Source organism: Mus pahari, chromosome 20 (genome assembly GCF_900095145.1).
Source record: "Mus pahari chromosome 20, PAHARI_EIJ_v1.1, whole genome shotgun sequence".
NCBI lineage: Eukaryota > Metazoa > Chordata > Mammalia > Rodentia > Muridae > Mus > Mus pahari.
Genome location: NC_034609.1, coordinates 34279011 through 34293151, shown reverse-complemented (window position 1 = coordinate 34293151; position 14141 = coordinate 34279011). Strand labels below are relative to the sequence as shown.

Genomic DNA, 14141 nt, shown 5'->3' with positions numbered 1-14141 from the left:
AAAAAAAAAAAAAAGAAAAATGAGACAAGCCTTTGAGAAAAAGAACTCAAACCTAAGGGAGGAGCCAAGCTGCCTTGCTTCCCCCACACCCTGAACGAGAGCAGTAAGTAATCCTTGTCCTGCCGCCAGGCTTAAAGGGAGAGCTCAAAGGGGGATACACATGAGGGCACGCAAGATAGAGCTGTGCATGCTGTGGCTTGTGTGTGGAGGTCAAAGGGCAACGTCTATGGCGGCAAGTCTCTCCTTCCAAGTTATTTGGGTCCCAGGGATTGAACTCGGGTGTGGCCAGTCTTGTTTGGCAAGTACATCTCATAGGCCCCCCTCCCCCTTTTGGGGGTTTCTGAGACAAGATCTTATGACATCTCCTGGGACCCCTAGAAATGGTAAGCCTCTTGTTATCCTGAATATCCTGGCATAACAGGTGTGGCCACCGTGCCTGATTCAGGGTGGCACTTAAGGGCTTCAAAACTAGTTCTATCTTTTTTGGGCTCTCAAAGTGACTAGGGCTTATCAGCAGGCCACCGAACTCGACAGTGGTCTCTGGGGGAACCGACAACTCTCCCACAGGCCTCTGGCAAGCTTGCACGTTTGGATATAAACGTTCACCCAGACAGTTTGGCCCCCTGGCCTCCCTTCTCCGATCTCAAGTTACAAGGTTAAGAGCGTCCTATTCACAGCCGGGGGTGGGGGTGGGGGGATAGGGGTAGGGAGCATGGGAGGGACCTCATGGAAGCCGGACAACCATCTGGTTCAGATCAAGACTGCTCACTCAGGACCCTTACAAACTTCTGAAGAATCTCTTCCTTCTAGGAGGGCTCACAGGCTTCCCTCCCTCCCTTCCCCACTGGGAGACTGGGAGACGGGAAGAAAAGCGTGACCCAAAGGAAGAATCGGCTGAAGGAAGACAAACAGGAAACAAACAAAAACCGAATTATCCAGGCAAGGCTGTGTACCCTCCCTCCCTCTCCAACTCAGAAGCACCAGAACTAAACAAGAGATAACCGCCTACAGGCACCCGGGTGCCTTCTTCCTCAAAGCGCTCCGGCAGGCATCCCCCCACCCCCACCACAACCCACCCCCCAGACGGGGCAACCCTCTCCAAAGTTAGCAGCAGGAGCCAGATTAGCTTAGAATGATGACTTAAGAGTCCTACAATGTCACCATCTTCATAGAGGTAAACGGTCCCTTCCAACCCAGACTTCTGAGCCCACCAAGCATGAGGAAGGGATGGCCAAACAGTTTCCAGACATTTGTGGACAGGGTACGAGGATGGGTTACTGAGGAGGAATGACTGACTACTTCCCAGGGGCCCCTGGCTTCCCTGAATTCTTCTTAGTATACAGATGGAAAACAAGAGGCAACATGGGAGGAGATGGAGGCAGTTTGGCAAGAGAGAAGCAGAAAGGCTGACTTGAACGAGCACCAAGACTCCTCTCCAGGCGGAGGGCTATGCAAAGCAGGGACAACAGAAGTAGTGGAAGAACTAAACAGGGAACACCGGAGCTGCATATAGGGCTGGGAAGTTTGATTCAGTCACAGGGGCATGACTGGAGGGAAGTAACAACGTGTCTTATATGGCAAAGGATGGAAGGAACAAGAGGGACAAGGGACAGTGCTCAGGCCAGCATCCAGAGAGGGCGGGCACACCACAACCAAGTTTCCGGTGGGTTCATGCCTCAGTTTCTTCAAAGTAGGAAGGGGATCAAGCTGTCAGGTCTTATTAGAGAGAACTAGGCCACAGAGTGTGGCTAGGGGTCAGTGCCAGGTGGGGGAAAGGCCGAAGGGTAGAGGAAAGAAGTAAGGATGGTACAGACAGCTTGTGACCAGAAGTGGGGCAGGGGGTTCCCGATGGAGCAGATTCCCAAGCGCCCTGGGGCTGGAGGTACCAACACCTGAGATGTGGAAGTGTGGACGAGGACAGAGAACTCAAGGGCTGAGGCTGGGGGCTGCCAGCAAGGAGTGTCACAGGAGCGCCTGAAAGGCTGGGAGCGGTTAGATATGCAGAAGCAGAAGTCGGGGATCCCGATCGAGGCCAAGGCAATCGGACCCCCGCCCACGCGGCGCCCAGACCCGAGGGAACTTGCTGGGCTGGACCCGCTGCATCTGGGCCTCTGGGCCAAGCCCGCTGCCCGCACAGAAGAGGATAGGGGCAGCACGGGGCCCGGGGAGCCCCACATCCCGCCCTCTCTCATCCCGCCCGCGCACCTCAGTCTGCGCTGGGCGCCGCGCGGGCCATGCCTGCCGCTCCTGCCGCCGCCTCCGCCCGTGCAGAGAGCTGCCGCCGCTGCCGCCGCCGCCGCCGCCGCCGCCACCGCCTCCCGCGCCTGGACCCGTTAGCTTCACCGCTCTCCAGTCCCCCTGCCTCGGGCCAGTCCCGCCCTTGCCTGGCCCTGCCCTCCCGGAGCGCCGCGGCTGCAGCTCAGCCCGGCCCCTCCCCCCACCCCTGCCCAGCTAAAGGGAAGGGTGGGGGAAGGGGGCGGGTGCCCCCTCCCCATTCACATCCTCCGGGGCTCTCCCCCTCCCTCCTGTCCCCCCACTCGCTCAGGCATGCTGGGATATGTAGTCCAGCCTGGCAGAACCCTCCAGCCGCGCTCTGCATTCAGAACTATTGCTCCCAGAAAGCAATGCACTCCCGTATCTGGGACCATGGTCTTTGTAGTTCTGTCCGGATTTAGGGGGTTAAGGCGCAGCACTAAGGGGCGTCTTCTTCAATTTCCCAGCCACGCGACTCTGGGCTGCTGAAGCCTGGGAGGTGCAGTCTGCGGTACCCGAGCCGGGCTTTGGTACCTGGTTCATCAAAGGATGCTAGTAAGCTGAGGATTCCTCTCACACAGGACTGTGATCAATTGCGACCAAGCCCCAGCTCAAGGGAACTGTTTGTACTTGCTCTTGCCAAGAGCCACGACCTGAGCCAGCTGGGTTCATGCCCTGGTCCTGCAAGCTGCAGCTGCAGTGAGGGCGCTAGGTCCAGGCTGTTGGAAAGAAAGAGGGGCACCAGCAGCGATGTGGAAATGGAGTTTGCCCCTATGTGACTGGGCACCTCACATGGCGAACTGTCTTGCTTTTAGGCACCCTACAGCCTTTATCTATTAGGGCATCTCTTGACTTCAGACGTCTGACTCTTAGATGCCCTATTCTCTAGGGTAACATGCACACATTTTAAATATTTATCCACATCAGTGTTAGGCAGTCCTTTCCTCAACTTTCAAACCAAGCTCCAAAACCATTCGGAAGTTCCCAACTGATGACAAATCCAGTCTCCAAATGTCTCTGACTGGCCAATGATACTCAAACGACTTCTGGTTCATTAGCTCTGGGACCCTCGAATTTTAAGTGTGTGCGTTCTTTCTCTTATTATGTAACTCAAGGTAGTCGTAAATTCCCTTTGTAAGCCAGGCCTGCCTGGAATCCATGATGGATCCTCCCGAGGGTTGGTATTATAGACACTGAGCCATCACACCCTGCAATGCAGTCTGATCAAATCTTTGGGGTTCAGACTCCATCACAGAGAACCTGACCTAAGATTGAACTCGAGTAAACTAACAGACCAGTACCTAGCACCAGTTTCCAGGTTACTCCCCAACAAATCTGCACCCCCAGGTTACAAGCCCGCCCCTGGCATTTCACTTCCTAACAACCACCAATCAGGTTGAAAACAGAAGTCAAGTTTATGGTTTGGCTCCCAGCATTAAAGGCCATAATCCCGCCCGCCGCCCCTGCAGCCACCCCCAATCAGATGTGTACCAGACTAGAGACGCACTTCTTGCCTCTAAAAATGCTTGCCTGAAACTAGGCTCAGGGCTCCACTTTCCTACTTTGTCAGGGTTGGTAGGAGACAGCGGGAGGAGGGGGCGCGGGAGGCGCTCAAGCTTAAATAAAGAGACCCTAATGCGATTGCATCCAGATTTGGCTCCTTGGTAGTCTTTTCGGGATTCACTGGCACAACACTACAGCTCAGGAGAATCTCACAGACCAAAAATCTGCTTCTTTAAGATTCGGACATCAGGAAGGCTAGACATTCTACGAGAAGCTAGATTCTAACTTCGTTGTCAGCGGACAGATACCAGGAAGTCAGGCGTGACACAGACGCATTCTCCCTCCTTTTAAAGCACCTCGACACAAATGCAAGCTGAGTTCTTCTCTTCCTCCATTCTTTTTTTTTTTTTTTTAATTTTTAAAAAAGATTTATTTGTTTTACGTATGCTAGTACACTGTAGCTTTGCAGATAGTTGTGACCCTTTATGTGGTTCTGCTTGTTCAGGTTGGCCCCACTCGCTCAGGCCCAAAGATTTATTATACATAAATACATTGTAGATGTACTTCAGATGCACCAGAAGAGGGTGACAGATCTTATTATGGGTGGTTGTGAGCTACCATGTGGTTGCTGGGATTTGAACTCAAGACCTTCGGAAGAGCAGTCAGTGCTCTTAACTGCTGAGCTATCGTGGCAGCCATCTTCCTAAATTCTTTTGTTGTTGTTGTTGTTTCTTTGTTTGTTTTGTTTTTGAGACAGGGTTTCTCTGTATAGCCCTGGCTGTCCTGGAACTCACTTTGTAGACCAGGCTGGCCTCGAACTCAGAAATCCGCTTGCCTCTGCCTCCTGAGTGCTGGGATTAAAGGCGTGCGCCACCACCGCCCGGCCCGGTTCTAAATTCTTATCCCAAGGGTTTGCTACTAACTAAAACTCATCGTTACTTCTTTAACTAGCCTCTAACTTCATTTTTGAAAAGGTGGGTAAATATCGACCTTGAGTCCAAAAGGTCAGTCTCTAGCCTCCCCTATTTCAACCTAACCCACCCTGTTCACCCAGCAGCTAAGGATAAGTTCTCCCAACACTGTGGGCAAGCAGCCAAGTGACTAACAGAGGCACTGAACCCTGACTAAAACTGACTCAGGAATTTTTTTCTTTCTGCTTTGTTTATACCAGTGTCTCCATCACAGGCTGTAAGGAGAGAGGGTAGCTGGGAGGGAGAGAAGGTGGTTGGGTGGATGGGACGGGACAAAGTCACTACTGTGCAGCTCAATTTCACTCTGTCCATAAAATTAACAACTAAGACCTCTTTGCAGAACTGTTGTCCCTGTGTGGCGGTAATTTGCAACTCTCACAGGCAGGTGTTGAGTGTCTTCTTGCTTTTATCACCCAGTTACTTCGAAAAAAAAAAAAATGTCGGGAATTGAACTTAGAGCCTTGTGCATATTCAGCATGTGCTCTGTTTTTAAGTAATACAATCCTCACAGCCCCCACGTTTCTGTTAGCAGATTACTGAAGAAAAATCCAATGTCCTTCCCTGGACAGGGCAGAGTTCCTCTCTACCCTTTGGCTCCAATAAGAGCGCCCATCATCTGACAACTTCCCAACTAGGGTCAAGTAAATTCTAGGTATCTGAAGCCCATCTGGGATTCTTTTCTTGAGAAAATTCTCTCTAGCAGTCTCAGCCTAGCTTTATTATTATTATTATTATTATTATCATTATTATTATTATTATTTTGGTTTTTCGAGACAGGGTTTCTCTGTATAGTCTTGGCTGTCCTGGAACTCATTTTGTAGATCAGGCTGGCCTCGAACTCAGAAATCCACCTGCCTCTGCCTCCCGAGTTCTGGGATTAAAGGCGTGCGCCACCAAGCCCGGCTCAGCCTGCTTTCTTATAGAGCCCAGAACCCCTGCTCAGGAGTTGCATGGCCCATAGTAGGTTGAGCCCTCTTATATCAATTAACAATTAAGGAAATGTCCCCAGGTTGGAGAGATGGCTCAGTGGTTAAGAGCACATACTATTATTCTTCCAGAGGTCCTGAACTCAATTCTCAGTAGCCACATGGTGGCTCACAACCATCTATAATGGGATCTGATGCCCTCTTCTGGTGTGTCTGACGATAGCTACAGTGTACTCACTTGCGTAAAATAAATAAATCTTTTTTTAAAAAGGAAGAAAGAAAGAAAATGTCACCATACACTTGCCATTATGCCAAACCAGTGGAGGCCCTTATTTAACCAAGATTCCTTCTTCCCAGGTGTTTCAAGTTGACCACTGAGTAAACTAGGACACGTCCTCTTTTCTTTCAGTATGTGCTTGTGAGCTTGAGTGTGGTGGTGGTGGTGTCTTTAATCACAGAATTCAGGAGGCAGAAGCAGGCAGAACTCTATGAGTTTGAGGCCACTCTGGTCTACAAAACAAGTTTAGGACCAGCCAAAGCTGGCTGTATGGGGGAGACCCTGCATCAAAACTGATAGATCGATTGCTAGATTAGATGGATGGATGGATAGATAGACAGATGAGTGTAGTGTGTGTGTGTGAAGCGGGGGTGGAGATCAGAAGAGACTTCTGTGGACTTGGTTTTCTACTCTCACTCTCACCTTTACGTGGGCTCTGAGGAATGATTTCAGGTTGCCAGGCTTGAAACACACTGAGCCGTTGCACTGGCTTTGTGTGAATACTTTTTTTGGAGAAAGGTTCTCATGGAATCTTGGCTGGCCTGGAACTTGCTATGTAGCTAAGGATTACCTTAAATTCCTGATCTTCTGCCTCCCAAGAAGGCAGATAGTGTGATAGTGTGATAGTGTGATAGTGTGATTGATAGTGTGATAGTGTGATAGTGTGATAGTGTGATAGTGTGATGATAGTGTGATAGTGGTGGCTCACGCCTTACTCCCAGGGCTTGGGAAGCACAGGCAGGCAGATCTCTGAGTTTGAGGCCAGCCTGGTCTACAGGGTGAGTTCTAGGAGCAAGTGCTACACTGAGAAACCCTGAAGGGGGAAACAAAAAAAGAATTATAAGTGTGATCCACTTTCACAACTGCCTATAATTCCAGAGAATCCAATGCCCTCTTCTGGATTCCTCTGGATTCCTCTGGATTCCACAGATACCTGCACTCATATATACCCGCCACCAAACACATACACATAACTAGAAATAGAATCACTTTAAAGTGTTTGAAGAAGACCTCAATATCTGCCTCTGCACACACCTGTCTTTTCCTTTTTTGATTGTGATAAATCACACAACAGAATTTGTCCCCTTACCCATAATAGCCGTTTCTTAGTGAACAGTTGAAGTCTATTTATATTGTTGTATGATTGTCACTGCCCTCCATCTCTGTAATTCTTATCATAATATTACAAAACTTTAATTCTCACTCTGCCTCCTCCCTAGCCCCTGAAGACTGCCATTCCCCCCCTCAACCCCAGCACTGAGGGGTGAGGTAGAACCCTGACCTAGATCTTGGCCCTCAGCTATATCCCCAACACTGTACTGTTTGTCTTTCTTTCTCATTTCCTTTTGTTTTTTGTTGGTTTTGTTTTTCCAAGACAGAGATTTTATATGTAGGCCCAGCCGTCCTTGAACCTGTTCTGTAGATAAGACTGGCTTCAAACTCACGAAGATCCACTTGCTTCCCACCTTCAAAGTGCTAGGATGGAAGGTGTACACCGCCCTTCTGTTCCTGTGAGTCTGACTACTGTTCTAACACATGCAAATGGGGAGACTGCAGCAGAAGAGAATGAATGTGTGACTCCCCCACTTGAGCAGAGCCACACACATCGTGCTCTGTGGCTGCTGTTCTTTTGGTGAATGGCTTATTTCACTCGGCATAGCATCCTTAGGGTTCATCCATACTGTAACGTATTTCAGAATTTCCTTCCTTCTTAAGGCTGAATAATATCCTACTGTGGGTACCACATTTTCTTTGTCCATTCACCAGTGATGAATCGCTTCCATGTCTTGGCTGTGGTGAGCAATGGTGCTCATGAACATGAGCACACAAGCATCTCTTTGAGTTCTTGCTTTCCATTCATCTATTATCTCTTTGGTTAGTTATCGTGTGCATATGTGTGTGCCTCATGTGTGTAAGAGCATGTGTGTAAGAGGGGGGATCCCGAGTGTCTCTTCCAGTCACTCTCCGTTTTAATTTTTACATTGTGTGTGTGTGTGTGTGTGTGTGTGTGTGTACGCGTGCACACACATGTACTCTGTGTCTACTTGCCTGTGCATGGCATACACTTGGAAGTCAGAGGATAACATATGGGACTCAGCTCTTACCTTCTAGCATGTGGAACCTGAGAATCAAACACAGGTCACCAGGTTGACAGTAATTGCCTTTACCCTCTAATTGATTTTTTCCCTGACCCTCTATCTTATTTCTTTGCCACCCCCTTTGGCTCTTTTTTCTGTTGTTGTTGTTGTTATTACTATTATTTTATTTATATGAATACTCTCTCACTGTCTTCAGACACACCAGAAGAGGAAATCAGATCCCATTACAGATGGTTGTGAGCCACCATGTGGTTGCTGGGAATTGAACTCAGGACCTTTGGAAGAGCAGTCAGTGCTCTTAAACGCTGAGCCATCTCTCCAGTCCCCTATCTTATTTCTTAAGACAAAGCTTCTCACTCAATCTTGAATGCTCTGATCCAGCCACACTGGGCCAGCAAGCCCCAGAGATTTTGCAACCACCCTACCCCTACCCTCTGCTGCAACCTAAATTTACCATAGCTGGAACTCAGGTTTGTGGGCTTTCTTAGCTTTCTGGGTCCCCTTGCCTTTTTGAGACACGGTCTGACTGACTTCCTCGCCCAGGCAAGGCTGAATGTAGGGCAACGCCTTGGCTTCACACTTATAGTGTTAGTATTTTGGGTGTGAACCACTTGACCCATTGAGCCTCACCTCATCCAAAAGCCTGCAGTGTGGCCACACTGTGGACCGGTCTCCAAGTTCCACCACATCTACTCTGCCCTTAGCCTGTACCTTATCTCACTTACCACAAAAGAGGAAGAAAAAAAAGGGTGGAGTTTCTTAGAAACCTTTTTTTTTTTTTTTTTTTTTGGTTTTTGGTTTTTGGTTTTTCGAGATAGGGTTTCTCTATATAGCCCTGGCTGTCCCAAGTGCTGGGATTAAAGGCATGCCCTACAACGCCCGGCCTTAGAAACCTTTTGAGATAACTTGAGAGGTACCAAATGGCACATGTGGCTAATACTAAGACAACTCGTCGCTTGCTCTCCCCTTGAGCCTGTATCTACACTTGGATGTGTCATCTTTTCCCTGGCTCCTCATACCCTCAGTTGTGCTGGCTTACTCCGAGCGTCTCCCTTGCACTTTACTCTTGTGCTTAAACCTATATTAAAATTTCATTAGTAAAATCTCCACTTCTGCTTCACCATAAACTGACTACACCTGAAATTCTTTTCAACACCAATGCCAAGATGCCCTGGTTAGCCTGAGTTTAAGTACTTAAAAACCTTGGGAAATAACCAGGCAGTGGTGGTGTCACATGCCTTTAATCCCAGCACTTGGAGGCAGAGGCAGGTGGATTTCTGAGTTCAAGGCCAGCCTAGTCTACAGAGTGAGTAGAACAGCCAGGGCTACACAGAGAAACCCTGTCTCAAAAAAACAAAAAAGCCTTGGGAAACATCTCAGGGTGCTGAAGGTGACAATCTGGAGCAGTGTCTATGTCCTTCAGTCTCAGTGACACAGGACTGTAATCCCAGCCCTAGAAAGGCAAATACCAGATAGGTCTCAGTCTATCCTTGTTACATAGTAAGTACCAGACCAGCCGTGGCTACATAGAAAATACACAGTATCTATCTATATCTTAATGATACAAAATATCTAAATGATCCCTTTTAAAAAAAAAAAAGGTGGTCTATGTCTTTAATCCTAACAGTCAAGAGGTAGAAACAGGAGGATCTCTGTGAGTTTGAAGCCAGCCTGGGTTTTTACATCATGAGTTTCAGGACAGCCAGGGCCATGTAGAGAGACCCTATCTCAAAAAACAAAACTAAATAAAATAAAACATAGTTTGGGAGTCTTAGACTAGTGGTAGAATATTTGCCTTGTATATGTGAGGCTCTTGGATTGATTTTAGATAGATAGATAGATAGATAGATAGATAGATAGATAGACAGACAGACAGACAGTAGAAGAATTGGGGAAGCTTCAGCTGGTGACTTTATTTGTTAGTTTTTATTACTGAGACAGGGTCTCTCTATGTAGATCAGGCTGAAATTGGGCTCAGAAATCTTCCTGCCTTTTGCCGCCTGAGTGCTGGGATTAAAAGGGTGAACTACCATGCTTGTGTCTTTTTTTTTTTTTTTTTTTTTTTTTGAGACTGAGTCTTGTTGTGTAGCCCTGTCCTTCAACTCAGTGAGATCCTCTTGCTTTTGCTTCAAGCGTTGCTGGCCTGAGCCCATCCCACCCAACTATGTTGTCTTTGATCATTAACTTATTAGAAATCAGCTGAGATGGTCGCCTCATACTATGGTCTGAGCCCTGGAGAGTTTGAGGCAGGAAGAATGGATGGAGTTTGAAAGCAGTCTGGGCTATGTCGTGAAGCGAGTTTTAGGACAACCTTGGGCTACTGTGGGAGACCGGCAGATACAGCACAGTTATAGAGCAGCTGTTTAGCATCTGTGAGGAGCTAGGTTCATTTCCCAGTACTATAAGAACAACAACAACGAAGCAGAAATACAGTTACATAGGAAGAATTCGTTCTTATGGTCACACTAGGGCCACTACACAATAATTTACGATGCTTTTCAAAATATCCAGACAAGCCTGGGCAGTGGTGGCGCAGTTGGGAGGCAGAGGCAGGCAGATTTCTGAGTTCAAGGTCAGCCTGGTCTACAGAGTGAGTTCCAGGACAGCCAGGGCTATACAGAAAAAAACCTGTCTCAAAAAAACCAATAATAAATAAATAAATAAATAAATAAATAAATCCTAAGGGTTCTGAGAAACTATAAATTCCCCCCCTTCTGTCTCTCTGCCTCTCTCCGTCTCTCTTACATACACACACACACATAAACGTGTGTGTGTGTGTGTGTGTGTGTGTGTGTGTGTGTGTGTGTGTGTGTGTCTTATGAGATGGCTCACCATAAGTCCAGTGATCTAAGCTCCATCCTGGAACACTTATGATAAGAGAGAGGCATCTCGATTATGCATAAGCTATGTGGAGCGACCCCTTGTCCAACAAACGGCAGGGTCCAGACCCTGTCCTCATATGGGGCAAAGGACATGCTTGCATTTATGATTCAACAGCACAAAATGCCAGATGGCTCCCAGAGCATTTAATAAAACCATATAATTCATCCAGGGAAGAAAAACCCTGAGAAAAAAATTTTCTACATATGCTTTTCTCCTCAACCTCCTTTCTATGAAGGAGTGGCAGTATTTGGATCGGTTATTGCAACCAATGATGTCAATAAACTTGACTGGCACCCCGAAAACAGCAAAGGGCTCACACTGAGCCAAGTGTCAGTTTTAGGCTCATGCCTTTTAGGGCCTTTCATGCTCCCCCCTCACGCCTTGCTAGAGGTTTGCAATCAGGCTATTGTTGTAAATGCCACTTTTCAATACCTTAGGGCACCTAATGGTACTTATTTAGCATATTGTACTGGACTTACTACTTATGTGGTCACCCAGATATTTTTAGCTCACGGAGATTACTGTGTCCTGATTCAACTTTTCCCAAAGTTGATGGTGCATCATGCAGAAGATCTCCTCTGGTTTTGGGATAGAGGCATTAACCTGCCCCGAGATAAGAGAGAGCCCATTACCGCAGTGACCTTAGCAGTGATCCTTGGTTTAGGTGCTGCAGGCACAGGGACTGGTATTGCCTCCCTGGTCTCCTCCCAACGACAGTCCACCCAGTTCACCCAGCTTAGCCTCGCGGTGGACAGAGACATTCAGGAACTACAAAAAGGCTTCAGAAACTTAAAAGATTCCTTAGTCTCCTTGTCATAGGTACTGTTACAGAATAGATGAGGCCTTGATTTGGTGTTCCTGCAGGAAGGAGGACTCTGTGCAGCCCTCAAAGAGGAATCTTGTTTTTACACTGATAAGGCTGGCCTAGTTCAGGATAGTATAGAAAAAGTCAGAATTGGCTTAGAGGAAAGAAAGCATATTAGAGAAAAACAAGAATCTTGGTATCAAAATTGGTGTTCTATTTCTCCTTGGCTTTCCACTTTGCTTCCCAGCCTTCTGGGACCCTTCTTGGGCATTCTGTTGCTTTTGTCATTTGGCTCCTGGGCTTTTAACAGATTAACCAGTTTCATTAAATCACAGATTGATTCTGCTTTAAAGCCAATTGCAGTCCATTACCATCAGGTAGACATTGGAGGTTCAGACGAAGACCTCTCTTTCACTGATGCAGAGAGAGCAGCTGGCAGCCTTCAGTTCTCCACCCTTTCTGCAGATGCAGAGCTTTCCTGGTTCCGTAGGCTGTGGAGATGTCAATACTAGGAGGGTGACCCCTGGCTCCTAATAGTGGCTGAGGACCATGAACTATGAAGTTACCAATGACGGGAATATTGTGGTGCCAGGAGCCAGGTGCCCACCGTCGTTTGGCTGCAAGGTGATCCAATGATGGGATTATTGTGGTTCCACTGCCTGGGTGCCCATCATGACCACCCAAGGCCAGATTAAGTCATTGGAGCAAGGCATGATGCTGGGAGTGGGAGCCACTCACATAGCCTAAGACAGAGCCCTTGCCCACCTAGGACCTGAAAAGGCCTAGTTACTGAGGTGCTGGACATGGGTGCAAGCCCCATAGCCTAGAACAGGTGCTTCAATGACCCTCTTTTTACAGCTACCCCCAAACTTTTTAATAAAGAATAAAGGGGGAGATGTGGGAGACCAGGCAGAGACACACCAGGCCTTGGACAGCTCTCACCTAGTAGCCAAATGGTCCTTAGTTGAGAGCCAAGTCACCCCCTCCTTCCCAAGGCTGCTTGACCCCATCTCCTCATTCTCAAGGCTGCTCATGGAAATCATCTGATTTTTGTCCTGAGCTGACACCTGGGGCTGTTGCGGAGGATCCGGGATTCTGAGACTAGCTACCTGGTGTTCCGGAGCAGCAGTGCCAGGACTCTGAGATAAATCACAATAAGTTTCAAGTCTGCAGTCAGCATCCCCCCATTTGTCCTTCACTCTGTTTCTTGTGATCGTTTCTCAACCCCTCCCCATTCCCCCTCACGGTGTTTATAACCAAACGTTCAAGCTGGCAATCAACGAAGCCTTGACAACTTTGCTTGGCTTCCCTTTTCTTTCCCACCCACTTCTTACTTTCAGGCTCGGTCCCCCTCGACCCACAAAATAGCTTGTCCCATGGGCAGGGATTTATTTATAAGTACACTGTAGCTGACTTCAGATGCACCAGAAGAGGGTGTCAGATCTCATTATGGGTGATTGTGAGCCACCATGTGGTTGTTGGGATTTGAACTCAGGACCTTCAGAAGAGCAGTCAGTGCTCTTACCCACTGAGCCATCTCACCAGCCCTCAAATCCTATTTTTAATGATGATTCTTTAACACTTTAACCTTCCTTTTAACCCACCTTTCCTTTTTCTTTTTCTTTTTCTTTTTCTTTTTTTGTTTTGTTTTGTTTTTTTGAGACATGGTGTCTCTGTATAGCCATGGCTGTCCTGGAACTCACTCTGTAGACCAGGCTGGCCTCGAACTCCCACCTTTCTTTTATCCAAAGAAAGGATACGGGTGGTGGGGGAGTGGGGAGGAGTGGACCTGTTTAGGAAGGTTCTTTGGAGCAACTCTTGTCTGTGTTGTCTGGAAATCAACAGTTTAGTTCACAGATAGGCAACAGCAGCTTGATCCACTTGCAAACACTTCACAGATACACCAGCCGTCCACTTCGGTAGAGTGGGGATAGCAAACACTGAGCAGCAGCAGTGACACTACCTACCAGAGACAGACAGGCCTCAGCCTTGGCACAGGTCCGCAGGAGGGACCAGGAGGAACACCAGGAGAACTTCTCCAATCGAGAGACCCACAAGCTTTGCACAGCCTCCTCTATAAGCAAGCCTAGTTCAGGCTCTGTCACTGTCCATTGAGTCCTATTTATATCCTCCAAGCATCATGTGTCCTACACAGGCCTTGCCTCAGCACATGAGTCTGTCTCAGCTGACATCACTCTGCCAATCAGCCTGAGAAACTGCAGCACACCACAAGTTTTTTCGGTGCATTTCTCTCTATGGGGTCACAACAAATGCAGCTCAACTATGCAATATAAAGTGGGCCAATACATGCGTGGTTTTGACAAATAATTCTTCATCATGTGTCCTTTCACATGCTTGTTTTAGCAGAACATCCTCTCTCATGTGTCTGTTTCAGTGAAATGTTCCTTCATGAGTCTGCCTTAG

At 47.8% G+C, this 14141-nt stretch overlaps 1 protein-coding gene across 1 annotated transcript in view; it reads right to left on the bottom strand.

The window, feature by feature from the left end:
• The window catches only part of St3gal2 (ST3 beta-galactoside alpha-2,3-sialyltransferase 2), a 54312-nt gene extending 52025 nt beyond the window's left edge, over positions 1-2287 (bottom strand). The window contains exon 1 of the mRNA XM_029532584.1: positions 2206-2287. The gene's annotated coding sequence lies outside the window, so the exon portion shown is untranslated. The remainder of the gene's footprint in view (positions 1-2205) is intronic.
• Positions 2288-14141: the final 11854 nt, after the last annotated feature.